A 25,511-nucleotide genomic window follows, 5' to 3' on the forward strand; every position below is an offset into this window, starting at 1 on the left:
TTTTGAAGCAGAAATCTTTTTATGAAAATTTTCAACTTTTTTAAATCCGAAATCTTTTCATGAAAATCTTTGACTTTTTTAATGCAGAAATATTTTTATGAAAATTTTCAAGCAGAAATCTTTTCATGAAAATTTTCAACTTTTTGAAGCAAAAATACTTCATGAAAATTTTCAACTTTTTAAAAAGCTTCAAATTTTCAACTTTTTTGAAACAGAAATCTTTTCATGTAAATTTTGAACTTTTTTGAAAATGAAATCTTTTCATGAAAATTTTCACCTTTTTTGAAGCCGAAATACTTATTGAAAATTTTCAACTTTTTTGAAGTCGAAATACTTCATGAAAGTTTTCAACTTTTTTAAAGCTGAAATCTTTTCATGAAAATTTTCAACTTTTTTGAAGCAGAAATCTTTTCATAAAAATTATCAACTTTTTTGAAAATGAAACCTTTTCATCAAAATTTTCAACTTTTTTGAAGCCGAAATCTTTTCATGAAAATTTTGAAGCAGAAATCTTTTCATGAAAATTTTGAAGCAGAAATCTTTTCATGAAAATTTTCAACTTTTTTGAAGCCGAAATCTTTTCATGAAAGTTTTCAACTTTTTGAAGCAAAAATACTTCATGAAAGTTTTCAACTTTTTGAAGCAAAAATACTTCATGAAAATTTTCAACTATTTAAAAAGCTTGAAATTTTCAACTTTTTTGAAACAGAAATCTTTTCATGTAAATTTTGAACTTTTTTGAAAATGAAATCTTTTCATGAAATTTTTCAACTTTTTTGAAGTCGAAATACTTCATGAAAGTTTTCAACTTTTTTAAAGCTGAAATCTTTATATGTAAATTTTCAACTTTATTCAAACTGATATTCTACATTTTCTAACTCAAAGTGTCGTTTCAAAGTAAAAATACTGTTAGAAGGAGTGATTCAGACAAAATTAGATGAAACAGCTGTACTGGTAACAAACAACGATATTAACAGCTTTAGTGATCAAATTGAGCGTATATTGCGAAGCTGAGCTCGAAAGTGACATGAAACATGTTTTTGAGACATAAAATGACACTTACTGTTCAGACTACATTTTCTAACTCAAAGTGCCGTTTCAAAGTAAAAATACTGTTAGAAGGAGTGATTCAGACAAAATTAGATGAAACAGCTGTACTGGTAACAAATGAGCGCAAGTTACATGAAATGACATCAAAATCAACATTCCCTGAGCCAGACAACGCTATTAACAGCTTTAGTGATCAAATTGAGCGTATCTTGCGAAGCTGAGCTCGAAAGTGACATGAAACATGTTTTTGAGACATAAAGTGACACTTACAGTGAATACCTGTCCTGACTACATTTTCTAACTCAAAGTGTCGTTTCAAAGTAAAAATACTGTTAGAAGGCGTAATTCAGACAAAATTAGATGAAACAGCTGTACTGGTAACAAACAACGATATTAACAGCTTTAGTGATCAAATTGAGCGTATCTTGCGAAGTTGTGCTCGAAAGTGACATGAAACATGTTTTGAACAGTAAGTGTCACTTTATGTCTCAAAAACATGTTTCATGTCACTTTCGAGCTCAGCTTCGCAAGACACGCTCAATTTGATCACTAAAGCTGTTAATATCGTTGTTTGTTACCAGTACAGCTGTTTCATCTAATTTTGTCTGAATCACTCCTTCTAACAGTATTTTTACTTTGAAACGACGCTTTCAGTTAGAAAATGTAGTCAGGACAGGTATTCACTGTAAGTGTCACTTTATGTCTCAAAAACATGTTTCATGTCACTTTCGAGCTCAGCTTCGCAAGATACGCTCAATTTGATCACTAAAGCTGTTAATAGCGTTGTCTGGCTCAGGGAATGTTGATTTTGATGTCATTTCATGTAACTGCGCTCATTTTTTACCACTACAGCTGTTTCATCTAATTTTGCCTGAAAAACTCCTTCTAACAGTATTTTTACTTTGAAACGACACTTTGAGTTAGAAAATGCAGTCTGAACAGTAAGTGTCACTTTTTGTCTGAAAAACATGTTTCATGTCACTTTCGAGCTCAGCTTCCCAAGATACGCTCAATTTGATCACTAAAGCTGTTAATATCGTTGTTTGTTACCACTACAGCTGTTTCATCTAATTTTGTCTGAATCACTCCTTCTAACAGTATTTTTACTTTGAAACGACGCTTTCAGTTAGAAAATGTAGTCAGGACAGTAAGTGTCACTTTATGTCTCAAAAACATGTTTCATGTCACTTTCGAGCTCAGCTTCGCAAAATACGCTCAATTTGATCACTAAAGCTGTTAATATCGTTGTTTGTTACCAGTACAGCTGTTTCATCTAATTTTGTCTGAATCACTCCTTCTAACAGTATTTTTACTTTGAAACGACGCTTTCAGTTAGAAAATGTAGTCAGGACAGGTATTCACTGTAAGTGTCACTTTATGTCTCAAAAACATGTTTCATGTCACTTTCGAGCTCAGCTTCGCAAGATACGCTCAATTTGATCACTAAAGCTGTTAATAGCGTTGTCTGGCTCAGGGAATGTTGATTTTGATGTCATTTCATGTAACTGCGCTCATTTGTTACCACTACAGCTGTTTCATCTAATTTTGTCTGAATCACTCCCTCCAACAGTATTTTTACTTTGAAGCGACACTTTGAGTTAGAAAATGTAGTCTGAACAGTAAGTGTCACTTTATGTCTCAAAAACATGTTTCATGTCACTTTCGAGCTCAGCTTCGCAAGATACGCTCAATTTGATCACTAAAGCTGTTAATATCGTTGTTTGTTACCACTACAGCTGTTTCATCTAATTTTGTCTGAATCACTCCTTCTAACAGTATTTTTACTTTGAAACGACGCTTTCAGTTAGAAAATGTAGTCAGGACAGTAAGTGTCACTTTATGTCTCAAAAACATGTTTCATGTCACTTTCGAGCTCAGCTTCGCAAGATACGCTCAATTTGATCACTAAAGCTGTTAATAGCGTTGTCTGGCTCAGGGAATGTTGAATTTGATGTCATTTCATGTAACTGGGCTCATTTGTTACCATTACAGCTGTTTCATCTAATTTTGTCTGAATCACTCCTTTTAACAGTATTTTTACTTTGAAACGACACTTTGAGTTAGAAAATGTAGTCAGAACAGGTATTCACTGTAACTGTCACTTTATGTCTGAAAAACATGTTTCATGTCACTTTCGAGCTCAGCTTCCCAAGATACGCTCAATTTGATCACTAAAGCTGTTAATATCATTGTTTGTTACCAGTACAGCTATTTCATCTAATTTTGTCTGAATCACTCCTTCTAACAGTATTTTTACTTTGAAACTACACTTTGAGTTAGAAAATGTAGAATATCAGTTTGAATAAAGTCGAAAATTTTCATGAAAAGATTTCTGCTTCAAAAAAGTATAAATTTTTCATGACAGGATTTTGGCTTTAAAAAAGGTAAAAATTTTCATGAAGTATTTCGGCTTCAAAAAAGTTGAAAATTTTCATGAAAAGATTTCGGCTTCAAAAAAGTCGAAAATGTTCATGAATTTTTTCGACTTCAAAAAAGTCTAAGATTTTCATGAAAAGATTTCTGCTTCAAAAACTTGAAAATTTTCATGAAAAGATTTCGGCTTCAAAAAAGTTGAAAATTTTAATGAAAAGATTTCGGCTTCAAAAAAGTTGAAAATGTCCATGAATTTTTTCGACTTCAAAAAAGTCAAACATTTTCATGAATAGATTTCTGCTTCAAAAAAGTTGAAAATTTTCATGAAGTATTTCGGCTGCAAAAAAGTCGAAGATTTTCATGAAAAGATTTCTGCTTCAAAAAAGTTGAACATTTTCATGAAAAGATTTCGGCTTCAAAAAAGTTTAAAATGTTCATGAAAAGATTTCGGCTTCAAAAAAGTTGAAAACTTTCATGAAGTATTTCGGCTTCAAAAAAGTTGAAGATTTACATTAAAAGATTTCGGCATCAAAAAAGTTGAAAACGTTAATGAAGTATTTCGGCTTCAAAAAAGTTGAAAATTTTCATGAAAAGATTTCTATTTCAAAAAAGTTCAAAATTTTCATGAAAAGATTTCGGCTTCAAAAAAGTTGAAAATTTTCATGAAAAGATTTAGACTTCAAAAAAGTTGAAAATTTTCATCAAGTATTTCGGCTTCAAAAAAGTTCAAGATTTTCATGAAAAGATTTCAGCTTCAAAAAAGTCAAAGATTTTCTTCAAAAGATTTCTGCTTCAAAAAAGTTGAAAATTTTCATGACAGGATTTTGGCTTTAAAAAAGGTAAAAATTTTCATGACAAGATTTCGGCTCCAAAAAGTTGAAAATTTTCATGAAAAGATTTCGGCTTCAAAAAAGTTGACAATTTTCATGAATTTTTTCGACTTCAAAAAAGTCTAAGATTTTCATGAAAAGATTTCTGCTTCAAAAACTTGAAAATTTTCATGAAAAGATTTCGGCTTCAAAAAAGTTGAAAATTTTCATGAAAAGATTTACACTTCAAAAAAGTTGAAAATGTTCATGAATTTTTTCGACTTCAAAAAAGTCTAAGATTTTCATGAAAAGATTTCTGCTTCAAAAAAGTTGAAAATTTTCATGAAAAGATTTAGGCTTCAAAAAAGTTGAAAATTTTCATGACAGGATTTTCGCTTTAAAAAAGGTAAAACATTTTATAAAGTATTTCGGCTTCAAAAAGGTTGAAAACTTTCATGAAGTATTTCAACTTCAAAAAAGTCGAAGATTTTCATGAAAAGATTTCGGCTTACAAAAAGTTGAAAAATTTCATGAAAAGATTTAGACTTCAAAAAAGTTGAAAATGTTCATGAACTATTTCGGCATCAAAAAAGTTGAAAATTTACATTAAAAGATTTCGGCTTCAAAAAAGTTGAAAATTTTCATGAAGTATTTCGGCTTCAAAAAAGTTGAAAATTTTCATGAAAAGATTTCGGCTTCAAAAAAGTTGAAAATTTTCATGAAAAGATTTCTGCTTCAAAAAAGTTGAACATGTCCATGAATTTTTTCGACTTCAAAAAAGTCTAAAATTTTCATGAAAAGATTTATGCATCAAAAAAGTTGAAAATTTTCATGAAAAGATTTCGGCTTCAAAAAAGTTGAAAATGTTCATGAAAAGATTTCGGCTTCAAAAAGTTGAAAATTTTCATGAAAAGATTTCGGCATCAAAAAAGTTGAAAATTTTCATGAAAAGATTTAGACTTCAAAAAAGTTGAAAATGTTCATGAATTTTTTCGACTTCAAAAAAGTCTAAGATTTTCATGAAAAGATTTCTGCTTCAAAAAAGTTGAAAATTTTCATGAAAAGATTCCGGCTTCAAAAAAGTCAACGATTTTCATGAAAAGATTTCTGCTTCAAAAAAGTTGAAAATTTTCATGAAAAGATTTCGGCATCAAAAAAAGTTGAAAATGTTCATGAATTTTTTCGACTTCAAAAAAGTCTAAGATTTTCATGAAAAGATTTCTGCTTCAAAAAAGTTGAAAATTTTCATGAAAAGATTTCGGCTTCAAAAAGTTTGAAAATTTTCATGAAAAGATTTAGACTTCAAAACAGTTGAAAATTTTCATCAAGTATTTCGGCTTCAAAGAAGTTGAAGATTTTCATGAAAAGATTTCTGCTTCAAAAAAGTTGAAAATTTTCATGACAGGATTTTAGCTTTGAAAAAGGTAAACATTTTCATGAATTATTTCGGCTTCAAAAAGGTTGAAAACTTTCATGAAGTATTTCGGCTTCAAAAAAGTTGAAAATTTTCATGAAGTATTTCGGCTGCAAAAAAGTCGAAGATTTTCATGAAAAGATTTCTGCTTCAAAAAAGTTGAACATTTTCATGAAAAGATTTCGGCTTCAAAAAAGTTTAAAATGTTCATGAAAAGATTTCGGCTTCAAAAAAGTTGAAAACTTTCATGAAGTATTTCGGCTTCAAAAAAGTTGAAGATTTACATTAAAAGATTTCGGCATCAAAAAAGTTGAAAACGTTAATGAAGTATTTCGGCTTCAAAAAAGTTGAAAATTTTCATGAAAAGATTTCTATTTCAAAAAAGTTCAAAATTTTCATGAAAAGATTTCGGCTTCAAAAAAGTTGAAAATTTTCATGAAAAGATTTAGACTTCAAAAAAGTTGAAAATTTTCATCAAGTATTTCGGCTTCAAAAAAGTTCAAGATTTTCATGAAAAGATTTCAGCTTCAAAAAAGTCAAAGATTTTCTTGAAAAGATTTCTGCTTCAAAAAAGTTGAAAATTTTCATGACAGGATTTTGGCTTTAAAAAAGGTAAAAATTTTCATGACAAGATTTCGGCTCCAAAAAGTTGAAAATTTTCATGAAAAGATTTCGGCTTCAAAAAAGTTGAAAATTTTCATGAATTTTTTCGACTTCAAAAAAGTCTAAGATTTTCATGAAAAGATTTCTGCTTCAAAAACTTGAAAATTTTCATGAAAAGATTTCGGCTTCAAAAAAGTTGAAAAATTTCATGAAAAGATTTCAGCTTCAAAAAAGTTGAAAATGTTCATGAATTTTTTCAACTTCAAAAAAGTCTAAGATTTTCATGAAAAGATTTATGCTTCAAAAAAGATGAAAATTTTCATGAAAAGATTTCGGCTTCAAAGAAGTTGAAAATTTTCATGAAAAGATTTCGGCTTCAAAAAAGTTGAAAATTTTCATGAAAAGATTTACACTTCAAAAAAGTTGAAAATTTTCATGAAAAGATTTCGGCTTCAAAAAAGTTGAAAATTTTCATGAAAAGATTTACACTTCAAAAAAGTTGAAAATGTTCATGAATTTTTTCGACTTCAAAAAAGTCTAAGATTTTCATGAAAAGATTTCTGCTTCAAAAACTTGAAAATTTTCATGAAAAGATTTCGGCTTCAAAAAAGTTGAAAATTTTCATGAAAAGATTTACACTTCAAAAAAGTTGAAAATGTTCATGAATTTTTTCGACTTCAAAAAAGTCTAACATTTTCATGAATAGATTTCGGCTTCAAAAATGTTGAAAATTTTCATGAACTATTTCGGCTTCAAAAAAGTTGAAAATTTACATTAAAAGATTTCGGCTTCAAAAAAGTCAAAAATTTTCATGAAGTATTTCGGCTTCAAAAAAGTTGAAAATTTTCATGAAAAGATTTAGACTTCAAAAAAGTTGAAAATGTTCATGAATTTTTTCGACTTCAAAAAAGTCTAAGATTTTCATGAAAAGATTTCTGCTTCAAAAAAGTTGAAAATTTTCATGAAAAGATTCCGGCTTCAAAAAAGTCAACGATTTTCATGAAAAGATTTCTGCTTCAAAAAAGTTGAAAATTTTCATGAAAAGATTTCTGCTTCAAAAAAGTTGAAAATTTTCATGAAAAGATTTCGGCATCAAAAAAAGTTGAAAATGTTCATGAATTTTTTCGACTTCAAAAAAGTCTAAGATTTTCATGAAAAGATTTCTGCTTCAAAAAAGTTGAAAATTTTCATGAAAAGATTTCGGCTTCAAAAAGTTTGAAAATTTTCATGAAAAGATTTAGACTTCAAAACAGTTGAAAATTTTCATCAAGTATTTCGGCTTCAAAGAAGTTGAAGATTTTCATGAAAAGATTTCTGCTTCAAAAAAGTTGAAAATTTTCATGACAGGATTTTAGCTTTGAAAAAGGTAAACTTTTTCATGAATTATTTCGGCTTCAAAAAGGTTGAAAACTTTCATGAAGTATTTCGGCTTCAAAAAAGTTGAAAATTTTCATGAAGTATTTCGGCTGCAAAAAAGTCGAAGATTTTCATGAAAAGATTTCGGCTTCAAAAAAGTTTAAAATGTTCATGAAAAGATTTCGGCTTCAAAAAAGTTGAAAACTTTCATGAAGTATTTCGGCTTCAAAAAAGTTGAAGATTTACATTAAAAGATTTCGGCATCAAAAAAGTTGAAAACGTTAATGAAGTATTTCGGCTTCAAAAAAGTTGAAAATTTTCATGAAAAGATTTCTATTTCAAAAAAGTTCAAAATTTTCATGAAAAGATTTCGGCTTCAAAAAAGTTGAAAATTTTCATGAAAAGATTTAGACTTCAAAAAAGTTGAAAATTTTCATCAAGTATTTCGGCTTCAAAAAAGTTCAAGATTTTCATGAAAAGATTTCAGCTTCAAAAAAGTCAAAGATTTTCTTGAAAAGATTTCTGCTTCAAAAAAGTTGAAAATTTTCATGACAGGATTTTGGCTTTAAAAAAGGTAAAAATTTTCATGACAAGATTTCGGCTCCAAAAAGTTGAAAATTTTCATGAAAAGATTTCGGCTTCAAAAAAGTTGAAAATTTTCATGAATTTTTTCGACTTCAAAAAAGTCTAAGATTTTCAAGAAAAGATTTCTGCTTCAAAAACTTGAAAATTTTCATGAAAAGATTTCGGCTTCAAAAAAGTTGAAAAATTTCATGAAAAGATTTCAGCTTCAAAAAAGTTGAAAATGTTCATGAATTTTTTCAACTTCAAAAAAGTCTAAGATTTTCATGAAAAGATTTATGCTTCAAAAAAGATGAAAATTTTCATGAAAAGATTTCGGCTTCAAAGAAGTTGAAAATTTTCATGAAAAGATTTCGGCTTCAAAAAAGTTGAAAATGTTCATGAATTTTTTCGACTTCAAAAAAGTCTAAGATTTTCATGAAAAGATTTCTGCTTCAAAAACTTGAAAATTTTCATGAAAAGATTTCGGCTTCAAAAAAGTTGAAAATTTTCATGAAAAGATTTACACTTCAAAAAAGTTGAAAATGTTCATGAATTTTTTCGACTTCAAAAAAGTCTAACATTTTCATGAATAGATTTCGGCTTCAAAAATGTTGAAAATTTTCATGAACTATTTCGGCATCAAAAAAGTTGAAAATTTACATTAAAAGATTTCGGCTTCAAAAAAGTCAAAAATTTTCATGAAGTATTTCGGCTTCAAAAAAGTTGAAAATTTTCATGAAAAGATTTAGACTTCAAAAAAGTTGAAAATGTTCATGTATTTTTTCAACTTCAAAAAAGTTAAAAATTTTCATCAAAAGATTTCTGCTTCAAAAAAGTTGAAAATTTTCATGAACTATTTCGGCATCAAAAAAGTTGAAAATTTACATTAAAAGATTTCGGCTTCAAAAAAGTTGAAAATTTTCATGAAGTATTTCGGCTTCAAAAAAGTTGAAAATTTTCATGAAAAGATTTCGGCTTCAAAAAAGTTGAAAATTTTCTTGAAAAGATTTAGACTTCAAAAAAGTTGAACATGTCCATGAATTTTTTCGACTTCAAAAAAGTCTAAAATTTTCATGAAAAGATTTATGCATCAAAAAAGTTGAAAATTTTCATGAAAAGATTTCGGCTTCAAAAAAGTTGAAAATGTTCATGAAAAGATTTCGGCATCAAAAAAGTTGAAAATTTTCATGAAAAGATTTCGGCTTCAAAAAAGTTGAAAATTTTCATGAAAAGATTTCGGCATCAAAAAAGTTGAAAATTTTCATGAAAAGATTTAGACTTCAAAAAAGTTGAAAATGTTCATGAATTTTTTCGACTTCAAAAAAGTCTAAGATTTTCATGAAAAGATTTCTGCTTCAAAAAAGTTGAAAATTTTCATGAAAAGATTCCGGCTTCAAAAAAGTCAACGATTTTCATGAAAAGATTTCTGCTTCAAAAAAGTTGAAAATTTTCATGAAAAGATTTCTGCTTCAAAAAAGTTGAAAATTTTCATGAAAAGATTTCGGCATCAAAAAAAGTTGAAAATGTTCATGAACTATTTCTGCTTCAAAAAAGTCGAAGATTTTCATGAAAAGATTTCTGCTTCAAAAAAGTTGAAAATTTTCATGAAAAGATTTCGGCTTCAAAAAGTTTGAAAATTTTCATGAAAAGATTTAGACTTCAAAACAGTTGAAAATTTTCATCAAGTATTTCGGCTTCAAAGAAGTTGAAGATTTTCATGAAAAGATTTCTGCTTCAAAAAAGTTGAAAATTTTCATGACAGGATTTTAGCTTTGAAAAAGGTAAACATTTTCATGAATTATTTCGGCTTCAAAAAGGTTGAAAACTTTCATGAAGTATTTCGGCTTCAAAAAAGTTGAAAATTTTCATGAAGTATTTCGGCTGCAAAAAAGTCGAAGATTTTCATGAAAAGATTTCTGCTTCAAAAAAGTTGAACATTTTCATGAAAAGATTTCGGCTTCAAAAAAGTTTAAAATGTTCATGAAAAGATTTCGGCTTCAAAAAAGTTGAAAACTTTCATGAAGTATTTCGGCTTCAAAAAAGTTGAAGATTTACATTAAAAGATTTCGGCATCAAAAAAGTTGAAAACGTTAATGAAGTATTTCGGCTTCAAAAAAGTTGAAAATTTTCATGAAAAGATTTCTATTTCAAAAAAGTTCAAAATTTTCATGAAAAGATTTCGGCTTCAAAAAAGTTGAAAATTTTCATGAAAAGATTTAGACTTCAAAAAAGTTGAAAATTTTCATCAAGTATTTCGGCTTCAAAAAAGTTCAAGATTTTCATGAAAAGATTTCAGCTTCAAAAAAGTCAAAGATTTTCTTGAAAAGATTTCTGCTTCAAAAAAGTTGAAAATTTTCATGACAGGATTTTGGCTTTAAAAAAGGTAAAAATTTTCATGACAAGATTTCGGCTCCAAAAAGTTGAAAATTTTCATGAAAAGATTTCGGCTTCAAAAAAGTTGAAAATTTTCATGAATTTTTTCGACTTCAAAAAAGTCTAAGATTTTCATGAAAAGATTTCTGCTTCAAAAACTTGAAAATTTTCATGAAAAGATTTCGGCTTCAAAAAAGTTGAAAAATTTCATGAAAAGATTTCAGCTTCAAAAAAGTTGAAAATGTTCATGAATTTTTTCAACTTCAAAAAAGTCTAAGATTTTCATGAAAAGATTTATGCTTCAAAAAAGATGAAAATTTTCATGAAAAGATTTCGGCTTCAAAGAAGTTGAAAATTTTCATGAAAAGATTTCGGCTTCAAAAAAGTTGAAAATTTTCATGAAAAGATTTACACTTCAAAAAAGTTGAAAATTTTCATGAAAAGATTTCGGCTTCAAAAAAGTTGAAAATTTTCATGAAAAGATTTACACTTCAAAAAAGTTGAAAATGTTCATGAATTTTTTCGACTTCAAAAAAGTCTAAGATTTTCATGAAAAGATTTCTGCTTCAAAAACTTGAAAATTTTCATGAAAAGATTTCGGCTTCAAAAAAGTTGAAAATTTTCATGAAAAGATTTACACTTCAAAAAAGTTGAAAATGTTCATGAATTTTTTCGACTTCAAAAAAGTCTAACATTTTCATGAATAGATTTCGGCTTCAAAAATGTTGAAAATTTTCATGAACTATTTCGGCATCAAAAAAGTTGAAAATTTACATTAAAAGATTTCGGCTTCAAAAAAGTCAAAAATTTTCATGAAGTATTTCGGCTTCAAAAAAGTTGAAAATTTTCATGAAAAGATTTAGACTTCAAAAAAGTTGAAAATGTTCATGTATTTTTTCAACTTCAAAAAAGTTAAAAATTTTCATCAAAAGATTTCTGCTTCAAAAAAGTTGAAAATTTTCATGAACTATTTCGGCATCAAAAAAGTTGAAAATTTACATTAAAAGATTTCGGCTTCAAAAAAGTTGAAAATTTTCATGAAGTATTTCGGCTTCAAAAAAGTTGAAAATTTTCATGAAAAGATTTCGGCTTCAAAAAAGTTGAAAATTTTCTTGAAAAGATTTAGACTTCAAAAAAGTTGAACATGTCCATGAATTTTTTCGACTTCAAAAAAGTCTAAAATTTTCATGAAAAGATTTATGCATCAAAAAAGTTGAAAATTTTCATGAAAAGATTTCGGCTTCAAAAAAGTTGAAAATGTTCATGAAAAGATTTCGGCATCAAAAAAGTTGAAAATTTTCATGAAAAGATTTCGGCTTCAAAAAAGTTGAAAATTTTCATGAAAAGATTTCGGCATCAAAAAAGTTGAAAATTTTCATGAAAAGATTTAGACTTCAAAAAAGTTGAAAATGTTCATGAATTTTTTCGACTTCAAAAAAGTCTAAGATTTTCATGAAAAGATTTCTGCTTCAAAAAAGTTGAAAATTTTCATGAAAAGATTCCGGCTTCAAAAAAGTCAACGATTTTCATGAAAAGATTTCTGCTTCAAAAAAGTTGAAAATTTTCATGAAGAGATTTCTGCTTCAAAAAAGTTGAAAATTTTCATGAAAAGATTTCGGCATCAAAAAAAGGAGAAAATGTTCATGAATTTTTTCGACTTCAAAAAAGTCTAAGATTTTCATGAAAAGATTTCTGCTTCAAAAAAGTTGAAAATTTTCATGAAAAGATTTCGGCTTCAAAAAGTTTGAAAATTTTCATGAAAAGATTTAGACTTCAAAACAGTTGAAAATTTTCATCAAGTATTTCGGCTTCAAAGAAGTTGAAGATTTTCATGAAAAGATTTCTGCTTCAAAAAAGTTGAAAATTTTCATGACAGGATTTTAGCTTTGAAAAAGGTAAACATTTTCATGAATTATTTCGGCTTCAAAAAGGTTGAAAACTTTCATGAAGTATTTCGGCTTCAAAAAAGTTGAAAATTTTCATGAAGTATTTCGGCTGCAAAAAAGTCGAAGATTTTCATGAAAAGATTTCTGCTTCAAAAAAGTTGAACATTTTCATGAAAAGATTTCGGCTTCAAAAAAGTTTAAAATGTTCATGAAAAGATTTCGGCTTCAAAAAAGTTGAAAATTTTCATGAAGTATTTCGGCTTCAAAAAAGTTGAAGATTTACATTAAAAGATTTCGGCATCAAAAAAGTTGAAAACGTTAATGAAGTATTTCGGCTTCAAAAAAGTTGAAAATTTTCATGAAAAGATTTCTATTTCAAAAAAGTTCAAAATTTTCATGAAAAGATTTCGGCTTCAAAAAAGTTGAAAATTTTCATGAAAAGATTTAGACTTCAAAAAAGTTGAAAATTTTCATCAAGTATTTCGGATTCAAAAAAGTTCAAGATTTTCATGAAAAGATTTCAGCTTCAAAAAAGTCAAAGATTTTCTTGAAAAGATTTCTGCTTCAAAAAAGTTGAAAATTTTCATGACAGGATTTTGGCTTTAAAAAAGGTAAAAATTTTCATGACAAGATTTCGGCTCCAAAAAGTTGAAAATTTTCATGAAAAGATTTCGGCTTCAAAAAAGTTGAAAATTTTCATGAATTTTTTCGACTTCAAAAAAGTCTAAGATTTTCATGAAAAGATTTCTGCTTCAAAAACTTGAAAATTTTCATGAAAAGATTTCGGCTTCAAAAAAGTTGAAAATTTTCATGAAAATATTTACACTTCAAAAAAGTTGAAAATGTTCATGAATTTTTTCGACTTCAAAAAAGTCTAAGATTTTCATGAAAAGATTTCTGCTTCAAAAAAGTTGAAAATTTTCATGAAAAGATTTAGGCTTCAAAAAAGTTGAAAATTTTCATGACAGGATTTTCGCTTTAAAAAAGGTAAAACATTTTATAAAGTATTTCGGCTTCAAAAAGGTTGAAAACTTTCATGAAGTATTTCAACTTCAAAAAAGTCGAAGATTTTCATGAAAAGATTTCGGCTTACAAAAAGTTGAAAAATTTCATGAAAAGATTTCAGCTTCAAAAAAGTTGAAAATGTTCATGAATTTTTTCAACTTCAAAAAAGTCTAAGATTTTCATGAAAAGATTTATGCTTCAAAAAAGATGAAAATTTTCATGAAAAGATTTCGGCTTCAATAAAGTTGAAAATTTTCATGAAAAGATTTCGGCTTCAAAAAGGTTGAAAATTTTCATGAAAAGATTTACACTTCAAAAAAGTTGAAAATTTTCATGAAAAGATTTCGGCTTCAAAAAAGTTGAAAATTTTCATGAAAAGATTTACACTTCAAAAAAGTTGAAAATGTTCATGAATTTTTTCGACTTCAAAAAAGTCTAACATTTTCATGAATAGATTTCGGCTTCAAAAATGTTGAAAATTTTCATGAACTATTTCGGCATCAAAAAAGTTGAAAATTTACATTAAAAGATTTCGGCTTCAAAAAAGTCAAAAATTTTCATGAAGTATTTCGGCTTCAAAAAAGTTGAAAATTTTCATGAAAAAGATTTCGGCTTCAAAAAGTTGAAAATTTTCATGAAAAGATTTAGACTTCAAAAAAGTTGAAAATGTTCATGTATTTTTTCAACTTCAAAAAAGTTAAAAATTTTCATCAAAAGATTTCTGCTTCAAAAAAGTTGAAAATTTTCATGAACTATTTCGGCATCAAAAAAGTTGAAAATTTACATTAAAAGATTTCGGCTTCAAAAAAGTTGAAAATTTTCATGAAGTATTTCGGCTTCAAAAAAGTTGAAAATTTTCATGAAAAGATTTCGGCTTCAAAAAAGTTGAAAATTTTCATGAAAAGATTTAGACTTCAAAAAAGTTGAAAATGTTCATGAATTTTTTCGACTTCAAAAAAGTTGAAAAAATGTCATGAACTATTTCGGCATCAAAAAAGTTGAAAATTTACATTAAAAGATTTCGGCTTCAAAAAAGTCAAAAATTCTCATGAAATATTTCGGCTTCAAAAAAGTTGAAAATTTTCATGAAAAGATTTCGGCATCAAAAAAGTTGAAAATTTTCATGAAAAGATTTAGACTTCAAAAAAGTTGAAAATGTTCATGAATTTTTTCGACTTCAAAAAAGTCTAAGATTTTCATGAAAAGATTTCTGCTTCAAAAACTTGAAAATTTTCATGAAAAGATTTCGGCTTCAAAAAAGTTGAAAATTTTCATGAAAAGATTTAGACTTCAAAAAAGTTGAAAATGTTCATGAATTTTTTCGACTTCAAAAAAGTCTAAGATTTTCATGAAAAGATTTCTGCTTCAAAAACTTGAAAATTTTCATGAAAAGATTTCGGCTTCAAAAAAGTCGAAAATGTTCATGAATTTTTTCGACTTCAAAAAAGTCTAAGATTTTCATGAAAAGATTTCTGCTTCAAAAACTTGAAAATTTTCATGAAAAGATTTCGGCTTCAAAAAAGTTGAAAATTTTAATGAAAAGATTTAGACTTCAAAAAAGTTGAAAATGTCCATGAATTTTTTCGACTTCAAAAAAGTCAAACATTTTCATGAATAGATTTCGGCTTCAAAAATGTTGAAAATTTTCATGAAAAGATTTCTGCTTCAAAAAAGTTGAAAATTTTCATGAAATGAATTCTGCTTCAAAAAAGTTGAAAATTTTCATGAACTATTTCGGCATCAAAAAAGTTGAAAATTTACATTAAAAGATTTCGGCTTTCAAAAAAGTCAAAAATTTTCATGAAAAGATTTCGGCATCAAAAAAGTTGAAAATTTTCATGAAAAGATTTACACTTCAAAAAAGTTGAAAATGTTCATGAATTTTTTCGACTTCAAAAAAGTCTAAGATTTTCATGAAAAGATTTCTGCTTCAAAAAAGTTGAAAATTTTCATGAACTATTTCGGCATCAAAAAAGTTGAAAATTTACATTAAAAGATTTCGGCTTCAAAAAAGTCAAAAATTTTCATGAAGTATTTCGGCTTCAAAAAAGTTGAAAATTTTCATGAAAAGATTTCGGCTTCAAAAAGTTGAAAATTTTCATGAAAAGATTTAGACTTCAAAAAAGTTGAAAATGTTCATGTATTTTTTCAACTTCAAAAAAGTCTAAGATTTTCATGAAAAGATTTCTGCTTCAAAAACTTGAAAATTTTCATGAAAAGATTTCGGCTTCAAAAAAGTTGAAAATTTTCATGAAAAGATTTAGACTTCAAAAAAGTTGAAAATGTTCATGAATTTTTTCGACTTCAAAAAAGTCTAAGATTTTCATGAAAAGATTTCTGCTTCAAAAACTTGAAAATTTTCATGAAAAGATTTCGGCTTCAAAAAAGTCGAAAATGTTCATGAATTTTTTCGACTTCAAAAAAGTCTAAGATTTTCATGAAAAGATTTCTGCTTCAAAAAAGTTGAAAATTTTCATGAAATGAATTCTGCTTCAAAAAAGTTGAAAATTTTCATGAACTATTTCGGCATCAAAAAAGTTGAAAATTTACATTAAAAGATTTCGGCTTTCAAAAAAGTCAAAAATTTTCATGAAAAGATTTCGGCATCAAAAAAGTTGAAAATTTTCATGAAAAGATTTACACTTCAAAAAAGTTGAAAATGTTCATGAATTTTTTCGACTTCAAAAAAGTCTAAGATTTTCATGAAAAGATTTCTGCTTCAAAAACTTGAAAATTTTCATGAAAAGATTTCGGCTTCAAAAAACTTGAAAATTTTCATGAAAAGATTTACACTTCAAAAAAGTTGAAAATGTTCATGAATTTTTTCGACTTCAAAAAAGTCTAAGATTTTCATGAAAAGATTTCTGCTTCAAAAAAGTTGAAAATTTTCATGAAAAGATTTAGGCTTCAAAAAAGTTGAAAATTTTCATGACAGGATTTTCGCTTTAAAAAAGGTAAAACATTTTATAAAGTATTTCGGCTTCAAAAAGGTTGAAAACTTTCATGAAGTATTTCAGCTTCAAAAAAGTCGAAGATTTTCATGAAAAGATTTCGGCTTACAAAAAGTTGAAAAATTTCATGAAAAGATTTCAGCTTCAAAAAAGTTGAAAATGTTCATGAATTTTTTCAACTTCAAAAAAGTCTAAGATTTTCATGAAAAGATTTATGCTTCAAAAAAGATGAAAATTTTCATGAAAAGATTTCTGCTTCAAAAACTTGAAAATTTTCATGAAAAGATTTCGGTTTCAAAAAAGTTGAAAATTTTCATGAACTATTTCGGCTTCAAAAAAGTTGAAAGTTTACATTAAAAGATTTGGGCTACAAAAACGTCAACGATTTTCATGAAAAGATTTCGGCTTCAAAAAAGTTGAAAATTTTCATGAAATAATTTCAGCTTCAGAAAAGTTGAAAATTTTCATGACAGGATTATGGCTTTAAAAAAGGTAGGAATTTTCATGAAGTATTTCGGCTTCAAAAAAGTTGAAAATTTTCATGAAAAGATTTCGGCTTCAAAAAAGTTGAAAATTTTCATGAACTATTTCGGCATCAAAAAAGTTGAAAATTTTAATGAAAAGATTTAGACTTCAAAAAAGTTGAACATGTCCATGAATTTTTTCGACTTCAAAAAAGTCTAAAATTTTCATGAAAAGATTTATGCATCAAAAAAGTTGAAAATTTTCATGAAAAGATTTCGGCATCAAAAAAGTTGAAAATTTTCATGAAAAGATTTAGACTTCAAAAAAGTCTAAAATTTTCATGAATTTTTTCGACTTCAAAAAAGTCTAAGATTTTCATGAAAAGATTTCTGCTTCAAAAAAGTTGAAAATTTTCATGAAAAGATTTCGGCTTCAAAAAGTTTGAAAATTTTCATGAAAAGATTTAGACTTCAAAACAGTTGAAAATTTTCATCAAGTATTTCGGCTTCAAAGAAGTTGAAGATTTTCATGAAAAGATTTCTGCTTCAAAAAAGTCAAAAATTTTCATGACAGGATTTTAGCTTTGAAAAAGGTAAACATTTTCATGAATTATTTCGGCTTCAAAAAGGTTGAAAACTTTCATGAAGTATTTCGGCTTCAAAAAAGTTGAAAATTTTCATGAAGTATTTCGGCTGCAAAAAAGTCGAAGATTTTCATGAAAAGATTTCAGCTTCAAAAAAGTTGAACATTTTCATGAAAAGATTTCGGCTTCAAAAAAGTTTAAAATGTTCATGAAAAGATTTCGGCTTCAAAAAAGTTGAAAACTTTCATGAAGTATTTCGGCTTCAAAAAAGTTGAAAATTTTCATGAAGTATTTCGGCTGCAAAAAAGTCGAAGATTTTCATGAAAAGATTTCTGCTTCAAAAAAGTTGAAAATTTTTATGAAGTATTTCGGCTTCAAAAAAATGGAACATTTTCATGAAAAGATTTCGGCTTCAAAAAACTTGAACATTTTCATGAAAAGATTTCGGCTTCAAAAAAGTTGAACATTTTCATTAAATGATTTCTGCTTCAAAAAAGTTGAAAATTTACATGAAAAGATTTCGACTTCAAAAAAGTCTAAGATTTTCATGAAAAGATTTCTGGTTCAAAAAAGTTGAAAATTTTCATGAAAAGATTTCGGCTTCAAAAAGTTGAAAATTTTCATGAAAAGATTTCGACTTCAAAAAAGTCTAAGATTTTCATGAAAAGATTTCTGGTTCAAAAAAGTTGAAAATTTTCATGAAAAGATTTCGGCTTCAAAAAGTTGAAAATTTTCATGAAAAGATTTCAGCTTCAAAAAGTTGAAAATTTTCATGAAAAGATTTCGGCTTCAAAAAAGTTGACCATTTTCATGAAAAGAATTCGGCTTCAAAAAAGTTGAACATTTTCATGAAAAGATTTCTGCTTCAAAAAAGTTGACCATTTTCATGAAAAGAATTCGGCTTCAAAAAAGTTGAACATTTTCATGAAAAGATTTCGGCTTCAAAAAAGTTGAACATTTTCATGAAAAGATTTCGGCTTCAAAAAAGTTGAAAATTTTTATGAAGTATTTCGGCTTCAAAAAAATGGAACATTTTCATGAAAAGATTTCGGCTTCAAAAAACTTGAACATTTTCATGAAAAGATTTCGGCTTCAAAAAAGTTGAACATTTTCATTAAATGATTTCTGCTTCAAAAAAGTTGAAAATTTACATGAAAAGATTTCGACTTCAAAAAAGTCTAAGATTTTCATGAAAAGATTTCTGCTTCAAAAAAGTTGAAAATTTACATGAATAGATTTCGAATTCAAAAAAGTTGAACATTTTCATGAAGTATTTCGGCTACAAAAAAATGGAACATTTTCATGAAAAGATTTCGGCTTCAAAAAAGTTGAACATTTTCATGAAAAGATTTCTGCTTCAAAAAAGTTGAAAATTTACATGAAAAGATTTCGACTTCAAAAAAGTCTAAGATTTTCATGAAAATATTTCGGCTTCAAAAAAGTTGACCATTTTCATGAAAAGATTTCGGCTTCAAAAAAGTTGAAAATTTTCATGAAAAGATCTCGGCTTCAAAAAAGTTAAACATTTTCATGAAAAGATTTCGGCTTCAAAAAAGTTGAACATTTTCATGAAAAGATTTCTGCTTCAAAAAAGTTGAAAATTTTCATGAAAAGATTTCGGCTTCAAAAAGTTGAAAATTTTCATGAAAAGATTTCGGCTTCAAAAAAGTTGACCATTTTCATGAAAAGATTTCGGCTTCAAAAAAGTTGAAAATTTTCATGAAAAGATTTCGGTTTCAAAAAGTTGAACATTTTCATGAAAAGATCTCGGCTTCAAAAAAGTTGAACATTTTCATGAAAAGATTTCGGCTTCAAAAAAGTTGAACATTTTCATGAAAAGATTTCGGCTTCAAAAAGTTGAAAATTTTCATGAACAGATTTCGGTTTCAAAAAGTTGAAAATTTTCATGAAAAGATCTCGGCTTCAAAAAAGTTTAACATTTTCATGAAAAGATTTCGGCTTCAAAAAAGTTGAAAATTTTCATGAAAAGATTTTGGTTTCAAAAAGTTGAACATTTTCATGAAAAGATTTCGGCTTCAAAAAAGTTGAAAATTTTTATGAAGTATTTCGGCTTCAAAAAAATGGAACATTTTCATGAAAATATTTCGGCTTCAAAAAACTTGAACATTTTCATGAAAAGATTTCGGCTTCAAAAAAGTTGAACATTTTCATTAAATGATTTCTGCTTCAAAAAAGTTGAAAATTTACAGGAAAAGATTTCGACTTCAAAAAAGTCTAAGATTTTCATGAAAAGATTTCTGGTTCAAAAAAGTTGAAAATTTTCATGAAAAGATTTCGGCTTCAAAAATTTGAAAATTTTCATGAAAAGATTTCAGCTTCAAAAAGTTGAAAATTTTCATGAAAAGATTTCGGCTTCAAAAAAGTTGACCATTTTCATGAAAAGAATTCGGCTTCAAAAAAGTTGAACATTTTCATGAAAAGATTTCTGCTTCAAAAAAGTTGAAAATTTTCATGAAAAGATTTCGGCTTCAAAAAGTTGAAAATTTTCATGAAAAGATTTTGTTTTCAAAAAGTTGAACATTTTCATGAAAAGATTTCGGCTTCAAAAAAGTTGAACATTTTCATGAAAAGAATTCTGCTTCAAAAAAGTTGAAAATTTTCATGAAAAGATTTCGGTTTCAAAAAGTTGAAAATTTTCATGAAAAGATTTCGTCTTCAAAAAAGTTGAAAATTTTCATGAAAAGATTTTGGTTTCAAAAAAGTTGAACATTTTCATGAAAAGATTTCGGCTTCAAAAAAGATGAAAATTTTCATGAAAAGATTTCGGTTTCAAAAAGTTGAAAATTTTCATGAAAAGATTTCGGCTTCAAAAAAGTTGAAAATTTTCATGAAAAGTTTTTGGTTTCAAAAAGTTGAAAATTTTCATGAAAAGATTTCAGCTTCAAAAAGTTTGAAAACTTTCATGAACTATTTCGACTTCAAAAAAGTTGAAGATTTTCATGAAAAGTTTTCGGCTGCAAAAAAGTCGAAGATTTTCATGAAAAGATTTCTGCTTCAAAAAAGTTGAACATTTTCATGAAAAGATTTTGGCTTCAAAAAAGTTTAAAATTTTCATGAAAAGATTTCTGCTTCAAAAAAGTCTAAGATTTTCATGAAAAGATTTCTGCTTCAAAAAAGTTGAAAATTTTCATGAAAAGATTTCGGTTTCAAAAAGTTGAAAATTTTCATGAAAAGATCTCGGCTTCAAAAAAGTTGAAAATTTTCATGAAAAGATTTCGTCTTCAAAAAAGTTGAACATTTTCATGAAAAGATTTTGGCTTCAAAAAAGTTTAAAATTTTCATGAAAAGATTTCTGCTTCAAAAAGGTTGAACACTTTCATGAACTATTTCTGCTTCAAAAAAGTTGAAGATTTTCATGAAAAGATTTCTGCTTCAAAAAAGTTTAAAATTTACATGAAAAGATTTCGACTTCAAAAAAGTCTAAGATTTTCATGAAAAGATTTCTGCTTCAAAAAAGTTGAAAATTTTCATGAAAAGATTTCGGCTTCAAAAAGTTGAAAATTTTCATGAAAAGATTTCGGCTTCAAAAAAGTTGACCATTTTCATGAAAAGATTTCGGCTTCAAAAAAGTTGAAAATTTTCATGAAAAGATTTCGGTTTCAAAAAGTTGAAAATTTTCATGAAAAGATCTCGGCTTCAAAAAAGTTGAACATTTTCATGAAAAGATTTCGTCTTCAAAAAAGTTGAAAATTTTCATGAAAAGATTTTGGTTTCAAAAAAGTTGAACATTTTCATGAAAAGATTTCGGCTTCAAAAAAGTTGAAAATTTTCATGAAAAGATTTCGGCTTCAAAAAGTTGAAAATTTTCATGAAAAGATTTCGGCTTCAAAAAAGTTGACCATTTTCATGAAAAGATTTCTGCTTCAAAAAAGTTGAAAATTTTCATGAAAAGATTTCGGCTTCAAAAAGTTGAAAATTTTCATGAAAAGATTTCTGCTTCAAAAAAGTTGACCATTTTCATGAAAAGATTTCGGCTTCAAAAAAGTTGAAAATTTTCATGAAAAGATTTCGGCTTCAAAAAAGTTGAACATTTTCATGAAAAGATTTCGGTTTCAAAAAGTTGAAAATTTTCATGAAAAGATTTCGGCTTCAAAAAAGTTGAAAATTTTCATGAAAAGATCTCGGCTTCAAAAAAGTTGAACATTTTCATGAAAAGATTTCGGCTTCAAAAAAGTTGAAAATTTTCATGAAAAGATTTCTGCTTCAAAAAAGTTGAAAATTTTCATGACAGGATTTTGGCTTTACAAAAAGTAAAAATGTTCATAAAGTATTTCAGCTTCAAAAAGGTTGAAAACTTTCATGAACTATTTCTGCTTCAAAAAAGTTGAAGATTTTCATGAAAAGATTTCTGCTTCAAAAAAGTTGAAAATTTTCATGACAGGATTTCGGCTTCAAAAAAGTTAAAAATTTTCATGAAAAGATTTCGGTTTCAAAAAGTTGAAAATTTTCATGAAAAGATCTCGGCTTCAAAAGAGATGAAAATTTTCATGAAAAGATTTCGTCTTCAAAAAAGTTGAACATTTTCATGAAAAGATTTCGTCTTCAAAAAAGTTGAAAATTTTCATGAAAAGATTTTGGTTTCAAAAAAGTTGAACATTTTCATGTAAAGATTTCGGCTTCAAAAAAGTTGAAAAATTTCATGAAGTATTTCGGCTTCAAAAAAATGGAACATTTTCATGAAAAGATTTCGGCTTCAAAAAAATGGAACATTTTCATGAAAAGATTTCGGCTTCAAAAAAGTTGAACATTTTCATGAAGTAATTCGGCTGCAAAAAAGTTGAAGATTTTCATGAAAAGATTTCTGCTTCAAAAAAGTTTAAAATTTTCATGAAAAGATTTCGGTTTCAAAAAGTTGAAGATTTTCATGAAAAGTTTTCGGCTTCAAAAAAGTTGAACATTTTCATGAAGTAATTCGGCTGCAAAAAAGTTGAAGATTTTCATGAAAAGATTTCTGCTTCAAAAAAGTTTAAAATTTTCATGAAAAGATTTCGGCTTCAAAAAGTTGAAAATTTTCATGAAAAGATTTCGTCTTCAAAAAAGTTGAAAATTTTCATGAAAAGATTTTGGTTTCAAAAAAGTTGAACATTTTCATGAAAAGATTTCGGCTTCAAAAAAGTTGAAAATTTTCATGAAAAGATTTCGGTTTCAAAAAGTTGAAAATTTTCATGAAAAGATTTCAGCTTCAAAAAGGTTGAAAACTTTCATGAACTATTTCGACTTCAAAAAAGTTGAAGATTTTCATGAAAAGTTTTCGGCTGCAAAAAAGTCGAAGATTTTCATGAAAAGATTTCTGCTTCAAAAAAGTTGAACATTTTCATGAAAAGATTTTGGCTTCAAAAAAGTTTAAAATTTTCATGAAAAGATTTCTGCTTCAAAAAAGTCTAAGATTTTCATGAAAAGATTTCTGCTTCAAAAAAGTTGAAAATTTTCATGAAAAGATTTCGGTTTCAAAAAGTTGAAAATTTTCATGAAAAGATCTCGGCTTCAAAAAAGTTGAAAATTTTCATGAAAAGATTTCGTCTTCAAAAAAGTTGAACATTTTCATGAAAAGATTTTGGCTTCAAAAAAGTTTAAAATTTTCATGAAAAGATTTCTGCTTCAAAAAAGTCTAAGATTTTCATGAAAAGATTTCTGCTTCAAAAAGGTTGAAAACTTTCATGAACTATTTCTGCTTCAAAAAAGTTGAAGATTTTCATGAAAAGATTTCTGCTTCAAAAAAGTTTAAAATTTACATGAAAAGATTTCGACTTCAAAAAAGTCTAAGATTTTCATGAAAAGATTTCTGCTTCAAAAAAGTTGAAAATTTTCATGAAAAGATTTCGGCTTCAAAAAGTTGAAAATTTTCATGAAAAGATTTCGGCTTCAAAAAAGTTGACCATTTTCATGAAAAGATTTCGGCTTCAAAAAAGTTGAAAATTTTCATGAAAAGATTTCGGTTTCAAAAAGTTGAAAATTTTCATGAAAAGATCTCGGCTTCAAAAAAGTTGAACATTTTCATGAAAAGATTTCGTCTTCAAAAAAGTTGAAAATTTTCATGAAAAGATTTTGGTTTCAAAAAAGTTCAACATTTTCATGAAAAGATTTCGGCTTCAAACAAGTTGAAAATTTTCATGAAAAGATTTCGGCTTCAAAAAAGTTGAAAATTTTCATGAAAAGATTTCTGCTTCAAAAAAGTTGAAAATTTTCATGACAGGATTTTGGCTTTACAAAAAGTAAAAATTTTCATAAAGTATTTCAGCTTCAAAAAGGTTGAAAACTTTCATGAACTATTTCTGCTTCAAAAAAGTTGAAGATTTTCATGAAAAGATTTCTGCTTCAAAAAAGTTGAAAATTTTCATGACAGGATTTCGGCTTCAAAAAAGTTGAAAATTTTCATGAAAAGATTTCGGTTTCAAAAAGTTGAAAATTTTCATGAAAAGATCTCGGCTTCAAAAGAGTTGAAAATTTTCATGAAAAGATTTCGTCTTCAAAAAAGTTGAACATTTTCATGAAAAGATTTCGTCTTCAAAAAAGTTGAAAATTTTCATGAAAAGATTTTGGTTTCAAAAAAGTTGAACATTTTCATGTAAAGATTTCGGCTTCAAAAAAGTTGAAAAATTTCATGAAGTATTTCGGCTTCAAAAAAATGGAACATTTTCATGAAAAGATTTCGGCTTCAAAAAAATGGAACATTTTCATGAAAAGATTTCGGCTTCAAAAAAGTTGAACATTTTCATGAAGTAATTCGGCTGCAAAAAAGTTGAAGATTTTCATGACAGGATTTTGGCTTCAAAAAAAGTAGAAATTTTCATAAAGTATTTCGGCTTCAAAAAGGTTGAAAACTTTCATGAACTATTTCGGCTTCAAAAAAGTCGAAGATTTTCATGAAAAGATTTAGGTTTCAAAAAAGTTGAACATTTTCATGAAGTATTTCGGCTGCAAAAAAGTCGAAGATTTTCATGAAAAGATTTCTGCTTCAAAAAAGTTGAACATTTTCATGAAAAGATTTCGGCTTCAAAAAGTTGAAAATTTTCATGAAAAGATTTCTGCTTCAATAAAGTCAACGATTTTCATGAAAAGATTTCTGCTTCAAAAAAGTTGAAAATTTTCATGAAAATGTTCAACTTTATTGAAGCAGAAAAACTTCATGAAAGTTTTCAACATTTTTGAAGCCGAAATACTTTATGAAAATTTTCAAATCTTTTGAAGCCGAAATCTTTTCATGAAAATCTTCGACTTTTTTGAAGCCGAAATACTTCATGAAAATTTTCAACTTTTTTGAAGCCGAAATCTTTTCATGTAAATTTTCAACTTTTTTGAAGCCGAAATACTTCATGAAAATTTTCAACTTTATTGAAGCCAAAATCTTTTCATGAAAATGTTACACTTTTTTGAAGCAGAAATAGTTCATGAAAATTTTGAACTTTTTTGAAGCCGAAATCTTTTCATGAAAATTTTCAACTTTTTTGAAGCCGAAATCTTTTCATGAAAATGTTCAACTTTTTTGAAGCCAAAATCTTTTCATGAAAATGTTCAACTTTTTTGAAGCCAAAATCTTTTCATGAAAATGTTCAACTTTTTTGAAGCAGAAATAGTTCATGAAAATTTTTAACTTTTTTGAAGCCTAAATCTTTTCATGAAAATTTTCAACTTTTTTGAAGCAGAAATCTTTTCATGAAAATTTTCAACTTTTTTGAAGCAGAAATCTTTTCATGAAAATTTTCAACTTTATTGAAGCAGAAATCTTTTCATGAAAATTTTCAACTTTTTTGAAATAGAAATAGTTCATGAAAATTTTGAACTTTTTTGAAGCCGAAATATTTTCATGAAAATGTTCAACTTTTTTGAAGCCGAAATCTTTTCATGAAAATTTTCAACTTTTTTGAAGCAGAAATAGTTCATGAAAATTTTTAACTTTTTTGAAGCCTAAATCTTTTCATGAAAATTTTCAACTTTTTTGAAGCAGAAATCTTTTCATGAAAATTTTCAACTTTTTTGAAGCTGAAATCTTTTCATGAAAATTTTCAACTTTTTTGAAGCCTAAATCTTTTCATGAAAATTTTCAACTTTTTTGAAGCA

The sequence above is a fragment of the Labrus bergylta genome, chromosome 5 (genome assembly GCF_963930695.1).
Source record: "Labrus bergylta chromosome 5, fLabBer1.1, whole genome shotgun sequence".
NCBI classification, from domain to species: domain Eukaryota; kingdom Metazoa; phylum Chordata; class Actinopteri; order Labriformes; family Labridae; genus Labrus; species Labrus bergylta.